Source organism: Taudactylus pleione, unplaced genomic scaffold, assembly GCF_031769625.1.
Source record: "Taudactylus pleione unplaced genomic scaffold, aTauple2 ptg000004l, whole genome shotgun sequence".
NCBI lineage: Eukaryota > Metazoa > Chordata > Amphibia > Anura > Myobatrachidae > Taudactylus > Taudactylus pleione.
In genome coordinates this window covers 9,944,384-9,956,909 of record NW_028284407.1, presented here as the reverse complement: position 1 = coordinate 9,956,909, position 12,526 = coordinate 9,944,384, and the positions used below count along the sequence as shown (strand labels likewise).

The 12,526-nt window shown below is 40.5% G+C and overlaps 1 pseudogene; it reads right to left on the bottom strand.

Moving 5' to 3' along the window:
* Positions 1-10,542: 10,542 nt before the first annotated feature.
* Positions 10,543-12,061, bottom strand: LOC148543401 (nuclear envelope integral membrane protein 2-like; annotated as a pseudogene).
* Between the last annotated feature and the right edge of the window lie 465 nt (positions 12,062-12,526).

Here is a 12,526-nt window from a genome sequence, read left to right as displayed (position 1 = left end):
CAAGCAGATATGCACCTACCAGTAAATTGACAGTGCTGAGAAAAGGGTAAGAGGGTCTAAGGCCCTAATTCAGAGCCGTACGCTCTGAGCAGAGCGCACGCTCTGAATGAGGGCCGCCCTCCATAATTATGGAGCGTCCTCCTGGACGCTCGTATAGCTGTGGGTCACCACCCACAGCCTATACGAGCGTGCAGTTTGATGGCCGCGATGGTCTTGACCATCGCAACCATCGCCACTGCGAGCCGGAGCCTGCGGTTGAGTTTTTCAACCGCAAGGCCCGGAGTGATTTTGGCTCTGTCAGAGCCAAAATCACTCCCACTGACATCACTAGTGATGTCAGTGGGCCGGCTTCTGACGGTAGGCGTTCCCTTGGGAACGCCTCCGTCAGGGAGGCACGCCCCCGGCACGCCCACCAAAGGGGGCGTGCTGTCAATCAACATCGACAGCACGCCCCCTTTGATCAGACACAACGAGCGAAGGAAAGTCCTTCGCTCGTCGCGTCTAGCGCATGCGCATGACGTAGCTCCCGCCGTTGTGCGCTTGCGCAGTGCACAACATCGACCCACTTGCGAGCGGACAGCCGCTTGCGAGTGGGTCTGAATCAGGCCCTAAGTACCAAGAATGGCTTCCAGGCAGCGGAGTTGGGGAACAGAGAACATAGTCATGTTAGATGACAGTGATAGATAGGTGTGTACCTATGAAGCCCACCTGCCCCTTACCAGGCTGGATGAAGTGATAGGCCTCCCTGAAGGAGAGAGGACGTAAGCTCTTCCGATTGCATTTCGCCCTCGTGACATCCAGCTCAATGAAGTTCAGTGTCATGTAGATGGTAATGAAGTTGTCCTTTGCAGGTACTTATGAAGATAGCACATGTCCTTGAAGGAAGGAACCACATATAGACTGGGGACTTATGGGCTGGTACTAGCAGTATGCAAGTTATAGCATAGTACATACATGTGTGTGAATAAAAGAGTGCTTTACATTATGCAGGTATTCATGCAGATGAAGATCATGGAGTAAGTAAACGTGCTGAGGACCTCCTGGTATGGATTGATGTTCTCCTGTATATCTTACATGATGTTGGTGGCCTGCATGAGACTCTTGCTGGGAAACTCTAGGATCTCCTCTATGATGTCAGTGTACACTTGCATGAGACTTTTGCTGGTGTTTAACATAACCTCAAATTCATGGATCGCAGTCAAGTTAAACTGAAATGGTCTTTGGTGTTTCTGAGCATGGACACCATGGCTGACGGAGGAGAGATGTATTAAAAAATCCATGGAGGGCCTTCATTCTATTCCTAAAAACGAACATTATTTGACAGGCCAAATTTTGCTCATGGCTAGAGCCACATTGGCCCAATTGTGGAAGTCTCCCAATCCTACTTTGTATAGAGTAATTTCTAAAATTCAGCATCATTTTGCACTTTTTATATTTATATTCATTTATTTATTTGCTATTAATTTATATTTATATTCACATTATACCAAGAGTATTCACACTTTAGGTCTTGGAATCATCCAGAAGCACACAAGCACTTATTCCAACCTTCCCTTTGCCCAGAACTGTAATATCTAACCGATTGGGGAAGAAGAATCATGATGCAGCATCTCATGAGAAGTTTGGGGACCTTCCTCCCACCACTTGTACCAGACTGTAATAAGCCACACATGTAACAGGAAGTTGCGAGCCTCCTGGATGTGGGGCACCGCAAAGCAGAATTGGGGTACCTCATCAGTTCCAGTTATGACATTTTAAAACCCACTGGACTTATATCCTCCACAGCCTTGAGGAAGAGTAACCACTCGAAACGCGTTGTCGCCTATGCAAGCTATGTACAAACCGGTTCCAGTGAGGACTACACCTGTTAGACAGAGTAAAAATCTGGATTTACACTGTGTGCAAATCAACTCTGGACATACAGTTCCAATCTGCTATGGGGACCTCTTTGGTCATTACTGTTTCTCTTCCTTTTGGATTTATATAATATTAACTATACATTGACTTTACATGTGTGCATATGTTTTTTTGCTTTTTTAGCTTAATTGCATACTACCGTACATTCTGTATACTCATATCGGCCCATAATATGGAGCCGGATTAAAACCTTTGTATACAGTATTTCATTTTATGGTTCACTAGTTTCTCTATTTAAAGCTAACTAAGTATTTGTGTAATAAAATACTTGCTTTTTAATCATCCATATCTCAGTTGCTTGCTATATTTCAAAACAAGTGTGTTATCATTCATAGTGTTACACTATTTTGTGTGTTTTTTCTCTGTATTTTCTATGTCTAGAAATACTCAATCATTTATAAGAAAATAACATCAAAAAGAAGTATACTGTTTATTTCCCTATTTGTGTCCTAGCGCCTAGGGTTCTATACTATCATTTTCCTACTGAATATGTATTTTAGGGATTCAGTGATACCCCCAGTATTTTAGCCCCAGGCTGCTGTATTGGTGCGCAGGGTTTGGCATACTTATTTTTTACCCATGAAGCCCACCTCCCCCTCCCCCTTACCAGAGTGAATGAAGTGATGGGCCTTGCTGGAGGAGAGAAGAAGTAAGGTCTTCAGATTACATTTCGCATTTGTGACATCCAGGTCAATGAAGTTCCGTGTTATGTAGATGTTATCTAAATTGTCCTCGTGCAGGTACTTCTAAAGATTAGTGCTATTGGGTCCATACTTCTATTACCAGATATCTTTTGTAACTGTCTCAAGCCAATAAAATGTAATTTAAAAAGGTTTTGCTTTTGAAAACAAAAATATATATATATATATTTTTTTTTTTTTAAAGTTTGTTGTTAACAGAGCACATTTTAAAATAAAATGTAATTTTGAATTCTAAAATTTGTTTCACTAATCTTTTTTTATAATTGCACTTTATCACTGAAGCCTACCTATTGGTGGACTACACTTTTGTTCTTATCACTCAGGTATCCCATTAGCAAATCTATATGATTAAATACCTAGAGAGGTGTTGTGTAGCTTTGCTAGACCTGCCATGTGCTGTTGGTGTTACTGTGGTGTCTCAGTGTGCAGAGACCTCTTTCGTTGGTATATCAAGCTTGTTCCTCACTGGTGTTGGGGAGGGAAGTTTTCACATTGGCCAATACCAGACATGAGTCAATGGCAGGGATTGGTCTGTTTTCTAGAGTTTGAAGTTGAAGTGCCCGGTAGGCCCAAAGAAATGTTTTCACTGAACATTGGATGATTTCAGCTTCATAAATGATGTTCAGTACCTGACTAATACATAGTAATGTATTTTATACAAAATTTATTTCCATACATTTTCTTAATTATCATCCCTATCTTAAAGCTGTTTTCAACTTCCAGATCACTAATTCGTCTTCTACATGACTTTCTGCATCTTTCATTATGTACAGTGCTTTGGGGCCTATTGATTATTGGGGGAGAGGTGGTCCCCAATAATTAAGTATTCAACTCGCTTCGAGTAGCAGTTGTGGATTTAAAATCACTGGAGCAATTTAACATTGCTCTGGTGAGGAGACAGCTGATCCGAAGATCAGCTGTCATCTCGAGCCTTATCACTGCTACAAACTTAGGACTGCCAAGTTCACGCCTGCGGCCGGCAGTAATACATGTCACACCCGCTTCAACCAGTATTTGTGATGGGTCACCATATGACTGATGCATAACATTGTGGTGCTCAGTATAATTCATTCATACTTTACAATATTTCGCCAGATTCATTGTATGAGATTGGTAATATATTCCCCAATCTAATTTCTCAAAATAATTTATTTGCCTATGTCAGGCGATTTATGTATTATGTCTGTTTAATATTTGTGTTCTGTGTGGTGTACCTATTCATTTTATTAATATACGATTAAAGACTATGGCCCTCATTCAGAGCCACTCGCTAGCGGCAGTACGCTCGTTCCGAGCGATGTTCGCACATCTGCGCATGCGTACAGTTTTTAGTACGCATGCGCGAACCAGTCAGCGCGGCCGAAAATCGTTGGTACGCAATATAGCGAGGGCCTGCTATTTTGAGTGACAGAATGAGGCATATGTGGGTGGTAACAGGGGAAGGTGCTTGAAAACGGGGAGTGGAGATCCGAACGCAGGCGTGCTTAAAGGTCAAAACGGGCGTTTTAAGGGAGTGCATAATTAATACAGCAGCGTCATTGACCACGTCACTTGGTTTTTTTTAACTCAGAACTGCTCGCAAAATAGCGGTTGAAAACACCAACCACAGAATAGCGAGCAGTTCATACGCTGTACGATGTACTCGATTAATCTAATAAATAGCGGACATGACGTATGGTGCGTGCGGCCAGGGGGCGTTTTTATCAAATAAACGAGCGTATGTTTTGCTCGCTTGTTCAGACTTAGAGGTGGGAACAGACTGCAATTTGCGAACGGATCATTTGAATAGCCACCCCTTGTTTTTGAACGAACGACCACAAATAGCGAACGGCTCTGAATCAGGCCCTATATTTTAACTGTATTTATGTATAAAAGAGTGACCCAGCAACTAGCCCTCTCTTTTTTCTTTTTAGTAATAAAAGTTGTAAGATGGTATGTACCAGCCAACAACTTAGTCACCTGAAGGTGGGGCAACCTGAAGTTATTTGTGTTCAAACAAAATTATTTCAGAATTCATCTGCTTTAAAATCCACAGCTCTTGGTGTATAATAAAATAAAGACTTTTCTGATATAACTGATCATTCAGATTTAAGTAATCCCTCTTTCACATGTATCTACAGTTATACAGTAGCCAGAGCAACCCCCCCCTTTTTAATTAGATACATTGTAATCTTGATCTATTGAGTGTATATATGAGCTGCCATCTTTCAGTCACTATTCTGTGATTTTCATTTTAGTTTAAATGTTACTGGTTCCCTCGTGGGATACTCCGTAACAGTTACTTGTAAAATTGATATGTTGTCGCTTCCACAAGGATGCACCTGGCTTGACATATGAAAATGGGCTGATTGACTTTTACCAAGAAAAGGCGCGCTTCTCTCACAACGCAAGCAATGTCCCACTGGTAGGACAGGAGTGATGTTTAGAAAAAGTGATTTAAAAGTAATGAACGTGTTTTGATTACATTTTGTTGAGACATAAATCACTTAGTAGCAGACATCATTATTGGCAAACATTTCCATAAAAACTAATTTTATTTGTGTACGCTATTGAGAAATGTTTATAAAATCAAGCACCACATAATGAGCTTAATTTGTGGATTGTTAATAACACCCATATGGTGTCATATTCTGCCAACAAAATTCTCCTAGGATATGATTAGCTGCTTTGCCAATGAGAGATGCTAGTAGATAGGGGAAGAGGACAAGGGATACATTAAATCACGGAAAAGGAAAAAAATGGTAATTTTTCTACCGTAGTTCTGTTAAAGTATGGTCTAAGGGCCTGATTCAGAGCCACTCGTAAGCGGCAGCTCGTTCGCTCCGAGCGATGTTTGGCCAACTGCGCATGCATACGGATCGTTATACGCATGCGTGAACCAGTCAGTGCGGTCGAAATTCATGTGCTCGCAAAATAGCGAATGCCTGCTAACTTGAGTGACAGAATGAGGCGTATGTGGGTGGTAACAGGGGAAGGTGCTTGAAAACGGGGAGTGGAAATCAGAACGCAGGCATGCTTAAAGGTCAAAACGGGCGTTTTATGGGTGTGCATAATTAATACAGCAGCGTCATTAACCACGTCACTGGGTTATTTTATAGCCAGAACTGCTCGCAAAGTTGTGGTAGCAAAAACCGATCACAAGAATAGCGAGCAGTTCATACCCTGTTCGATGTACTCGATTAATCTAATAAATAGCGGACATGACGTAGGATGCGAGCGGCCAGGGGGCGTAGTTTCCCAAAAAACGACCGCAAGTTTTGTTCGCTCGTTCAGACATAGAGGCGTGAACAGACTGCAAACAGCGAATGGTTCATTTGAATAGCCACCCCTATTTTCAGGACGAGCGAGCGCTAATTGCGTCCGGCTCTGAATGAGGGCCTAAGTACAAATCAAGCTACGAAAAATTATCCTCAGTCAAATAAAAGGAAATAATAAAAAATAATAATAAAATAATAAAAAATTATAATTTTAAAACTATTGTTGCTTATAACACATACTCTAAGTTTTATGCACAAGCACAATATCAAACAGTGCAGTGTACTAGAATTAAGCACACTGTGTACAGTGCACTGCTCAATGGACACATTGTCCCTTTTTTTGCTGTGTGTTCCATTCAGTGTGAGGAGCGTGGAATAGGTATCATTGATTGTTATGAGATGAGCAATGACCATACACGTGGATCACACAGCATAGAAAGCAACTTTTTCGAATTCTCTTAATGTTCTACCAAGCATTCTTGATTACATCCATAAATAGGACCTTTGCTCTCCTTGTATAGATCATTAATACAATTTTCAGGCCCTGATCTATAAATGTTGTTCTCCAGATAGATCAGTTATTGTGGGTGTCTGCTCATGGAAGTTAGCTGTATAACACTGAAAGCAAATTCCTTCAATGGACATCATCAAAAACTAGTGCTGACTCTGCCTAACGGCTTCTGGTACTTTCAGGTTCAACATAGCAAGCAGCATATTTTCTTCTATTTTAGATAATTACAGTTTCAATATCTGCAGAAATAAATTATAATAGAAATAAGTCCCCATTTCTGTTGTTTAATTTGTAAAGTTAAATACAAATGTCTATACGAGGTGCCAATTAAATTCTGTGTGATATTCTAAGCTCTCTATTTACAATGGACCCTTGAATACCTGCATCTTATGATGTAAAATGTCCATTAATTTGTCTGTACAATGAAATCAAATAAGCTGTAGTAAATTAGAGAAACCATGTTGCCATCATGAGAGCTGTTATATAATATATTTTCAAAATTGAGTGTTTCTGACTTCACCCTAAACTTAAAATATTTGAGTGTGAGTGTGGAATTACTGTTTGTGTAGTAAATAATTGCCTTTCTGATTAGTACTGATCAAAGAATTCATCAGTAGGAGCAAGTATATTGCAGACAATTAACATACTGCAGATTTAACATCCCTCTTCTAGTTTCTGAAACTCTTTGTCAGCAGGAAACATACAAAGAAGTCTATGTTTCACTGTCTCTCAGATTCCCAACTGAAGACATATTTATTATCTCTAGTATTTAAGTAATATAATACAGTAGGATTTTCCCATCATAAATAAAGAACATAAATTTAATTCTAATATTTTGTTCTGCTGGGAAACATAAAAAAATAAGGTCTGCCCAGATCATACAATAAAACCATAGTGACAGAATACTACTCTTGAATTATTTTAGTTTTTTTGAAGATTTGCAGCCCAATATTATGATCTAGGGCATAACTGTAACCATAGTGGGCCAAGCAACTGCCCAGTAGTACAGCGGACTCTTCACACAGATAAAAAAAAGTTTTGTTATGGAACCTGACTGATGGGCACCATCATAAAAAGTATATAGGGACCACTCATATAATATCTAGCTATGCCGCTGAATCTTATACAGGTTGAGTCTTCCATATCTGGAATGCTTGGGACCCAGTGGCATCATGAGGAGGGTGAGGGGGTAACGGGCCACACATGGGTGTCACCCTTGGAGGGGGTGGCACCAAAATGCCGGTGCCGCAGTGTCACATTCTCCTGCAGCACTCGGCTCCTGTCATAGAAGAGGAGCTGACAGTGCTCCTCCGGTGATGCCCGGCTGCCCCCGGAGTGATGTTGTCGGGATCCCCCGCAAGGCCACGCCCCTTTATTTAGGCTGCGCTCCATTTTCAGCCTGGTATGCCAGAGGCACCAGACCCCAGTGACGCCTTTGTTGGGACCAGAAGCATATCGGATTTGGGATCTTTCAGGATTTTGGAATATTTGCATAGGGATCCTTTTAAAATACTAGGGATCCCTTTAAGATGCAGTGTGAGGCAGCGGAGCTGGATCTGGTGAAGGAAAGTCCCCGAGAGCTCACCCGGTAGCTGCAGGGATTCAAGATGGGGACAAGTCCCACATGGACATTGCAGAGGGACCAGCGATGAGGTGCTGGACGAGCACCGGACAGTCTGGAGGAAGCCCGGTGGGGTCAGAAAGCAGGATAATATGTGTCGAAGCCGGATAATTGACTGAGACGGAACCTGCTAAAATTAAAATCTGCAAGATGCCATTTTGCAAATGGCCGCCCAGCGCCATTTTAGCGAATCTCACACATTATAAGTACATACGGCAATGCTATTATTTAGCGTCGTGCGATTCCCACGCAATAGAACAATGTTAAAAGTCCTCATTATACAAATACATACATTTACTAAAACATATAATATGACCAACCCTGAAAAACACATACCACGGTGTACTCCACAAACACGTAGTCGCACAATGCTAACTAGCGTCTTTTCTTAATATCCTTACACTTACACTTTGCACACTTACATAGGAAGGTTCCCTAGCATTAAGGATAATATCCAAGGTTTCATTCATTATTAATTATGTAATAAAGCGACTGTATTTAAGATCTCAGGTTTAGTACATGATAAGCAGACCGTGTTTGGTGCCATTCTAAACCACTGTTTATTTGCAGATTTCCGGTTCCATCAGCGAGGAAATCGCAACATGCGTCTGAAAATTATGGATCATAGAGAGACAGGTATTGAAATGTACTCTGTAAATGTAATGTAATTAGCCAGTTTAGACTTGTTCTTCGGCGGGAAAAATGACACAAAGAAGCTGTTGGAGGCTGAACTATTACAATACAAACTGACCTATGAATCACATCGGAACCGAAGAACTAGGAAGAAGAACCAATGGAATTATGCCAACTAGTTCTATTGTATTGCCTATTTCTGTAAGGGTATATATGCAAGCTCTCTGAAACTGTGAGTTAGTCAACATTTTCTTGCTTTTGACAGAGGCTTCATCTTTGATGCCGGAAATCTGGATCCAGAGGGCATGCGTATGTATTCGACTGTATCTTGTGATTGTATAATCTGTTTGCGCTAATTGTATTTAGATCACAGTGTGTAACTATCTGCTTTTTGGTGAATAATATCTTTTTGTGCTTTGGAACCACAATCAAAGTCTGGAAAGCAATTATTTCTTGTGCGACATATAATGCTAAATAGCGACATTTAGAGTGTATAGATAGGTAGGAATCAATATATGTGCAAGGAACAAACTTGGGAACTCTATCTGACCTGTCACATGACGTCAGTATCATGTGACATGTCAGCTCTAAATATTCAGTTTTTTGAATATTTAAATTTTTAGATTAACAGATATGGGAGACTCAACTTGTACAGTATAATAACTAATTTTGTGTTGGTTGCTCTAAATTATTTTGTTTGTTTAAAGTGTAAAGGTTGTGTATAAGAAATTACATAGTACTATTACACTACATAATACAAATCTTAAATACATTGGAGACCAAAATATATATTACAAAAAAATAAAGGGAGCCATAAAAAATACAATATTAATGATAGCACATAATTTTTTTAACCATAAAGTGGGCAAAATTTTAAAATTCTTAAAGTCTTTATACTATTGTCTAAAGGACATTTTTAATCAACTGTATCCCTTTAGTGTAGAAAAGAGTAATCTAATTGATTAATATATACATTGAATTATATTGATCAAATTAAATGTTTGAAGTGGTAATCACTATATCTATCTTGTTACAAATTGATTAAGTCTGTTGGTAAATTCTTGAAACACATTAAGTAGGTCTGCAGGTATATTCTTGTAGTATATCTAGTATTCTATACAGTTAATTAAATTATATTAAATTTATTAAGATTACAGTAATAGTAATTGTCAATATTATTGTGATTTATATGTTTATTGATTTTTTATTATGAAACATTCAAATCAAACATTCTTGATCTCAGTGAATCATCCAAGCCATTTTGGGTTGCTAAAAATAAATGCAAATATTCTTGTTGCAAAATACTGTCTGCAATTGCTGTGCCTGGTTGGGGAAGCCTTGCCTCTCTGCCAGGGTGTGGTCTAGTTGATAGTTGACACTGGAGAAGGGAGTCCAGGAAGATAAGACCATCCCAAAGGTAACTCCAAGTTGCACCTGCACAACACCATCCTCATCATCACCCTTTGGGTATTATATATACAAAAGATATTATCAATTATTCTATGAAGTACTGAAAAGTTATTACTTAAAATCTTAGCAAAGGTCATAGCTGGAGAATAACTTAATAATTTTCCTTGGAGTGAATACTTGTGAACCTTAAACCTACCCAAAATTAAAACATGTTTTTGAATAACTAAAGTTATAGGCAATTCACAAATTGGGCCATTCGAAAGGTTTATTGTCACATTCAATTTTTTTTTGTTATCCTAAAAATGTACTAGTGGCCCATGTTTTTTCAATCAACAAACTTTTGAAAATCCATAAAAAAATGTAAACTTAAAAATACTTTCATTTGAACACAAAAAATAAAAGCACAGATTATGTAACCAACTAAGGGATGAGCGAGTCCATAGGAACTGTGGGAGTCTTAGGCACCATTTTAGTAGAGTTCTGTTAACGCTGCTAAGAGTCACCATTATTGTCAGATTGAGAACTATCAAGAAAGCTATCATCCTCAATGTATTCAATATCTTCATGTACACATCTCCCAGATGGTCCTGCTTGTTTTCGCTGTCCAGGACAAAAAGTTCTTCTTACAGAAACAAGCTTTCCAGTCTGAACTGTTCTTTGTGTACTCTGGCCTCTTTTGGCGTTATATGGGAATCTGTATTTAATGCCGGTGGCTGAATAGCTGCCAGATCAAATATCGACAGCGGAACCCAGATGGACCAAATTCCCGAATGGGGCTGGTAAGTAACCCAACCCTCTCCTTTCCCCCCCTAACCCTCCCTTAGTTGTGCCTAACCCCAACCTCCCCCTAGTGCCTAACCCTAACCTCCCTCCCCATTAGTACATAAACCTAACCCCCCCTTTCCCTACCCTAACCCTCCCGGGGGGTGCCTAACCCTAAGTCGCCCCGGGGTCCCTAAACTTAACACCCCCCCCGCACGGTTAGACACTAAGACACCCGGTTTACCTTTGTTCGGTATGCCGGGTGTCGGTATTTTGTAGTGGGGCTAATGATAGGCATCAGGATTTCGATGCCTATCTTTAGTCCCCTGTCGGGCTGTCAGTGTCGGGATATCGACGGGCGGGATAGTGACTGCTGGTATCCTGACTGCACCCCGTTACATGGCTAGATCCCAAGACAAATTCAGTAAACTTCTTAGGTGAGGAAAATCTGGACACTATAAGACACAAGTTGGATTTAGGACCATAACAGAAGTCACAAAGCTCTTCAAGAGCCTTTGAAGTCTTCTCCTCATACCATTACTTGTATTCCTCTTCTGCACGAAAGTTAAGGACTGGCTTCTTATGTTTCATTATTCTGTACACATAACACAAAGCATTAACAGGATACCACAGTACTTTCATGAAGAACAGCAACGACTGCAAAAGCAATCCCAGGGAGAGCAAAGCCACAGTACAGTAAATAAAGATGCTGTCTATGATTGGCAATTTCCACGTGAGATGGGTCAGACTCCATTCACTGCAAAGGGGACCATGTGCATAGCAAGCTGCAAAGCTGAGCGTACCAGCTGCCATAAAGCATGTATTGTTGCATTACATGTATCCAAATCCTTGTAATGACACACGTGCTCACTAACAGCCAAAATGTGTTGTGCTTCAAAATGAACCTTTTCAGCATTAGTGAAAGGAATAATGGAAAAGCCGTCACTCTAAGCATTACCCCAACTGCATAAAAGACTGCAGAGCTCCTACTTAATTTACCAGCAAAGTAGAGCAGCAAGACCCCACTTCCATCGAATAGTGAAGGGATAAACCAAATCTTTTTGAATGTCACACCGTACACTGTTGGCTCAGTGATAACTTCAACATTGAAACAGAAGTCTTCTGTACAGACAGTTGACATGGACGTGCACTTGGAATTTGCTGGTTTCCATGTGTCACACAAGAAGCAGGTCAGATAATCCAGGAGGACGTTCTCTAACTCCATGCAGTTCAGCTTGAGTGACACCATTATGACCATATGTTTGGTTAAGCGCCAGTCCTCGTTTTAGAGATATATATATAATATTATGCAGCTGAAACCACTGCCCATCACACCATCCAGCACACAGACACAGCTGTGCACTAGTGTAGCCAAGGCTGCAACAGAGGAACCTGCAACTCCTCCCATTTCCTCCTGTAAGGTTGATTCAATTATACTCAAGGGGGGTGACCTGCTGATGCCACGGTGTTAAAACACCGCCAATAGAACTGCAGCTTACCCCCTCGCTGCCCGATCTTGCCCCAGACTCGCTGCAAGTGGGCACCGGAATGATTTTACGTTGCCCACCCCCCAACATAAAATCATTCTGATGCCTCTGATTGTATCAGAGTTATACAGAACCTTCAATTCAAGGATAATGGTGCGTACACACCTAAAGATTTTCTGTCCGACCATCCAACTAGTTGATTGGTTGGAATGAAAATCTGGTAAGGT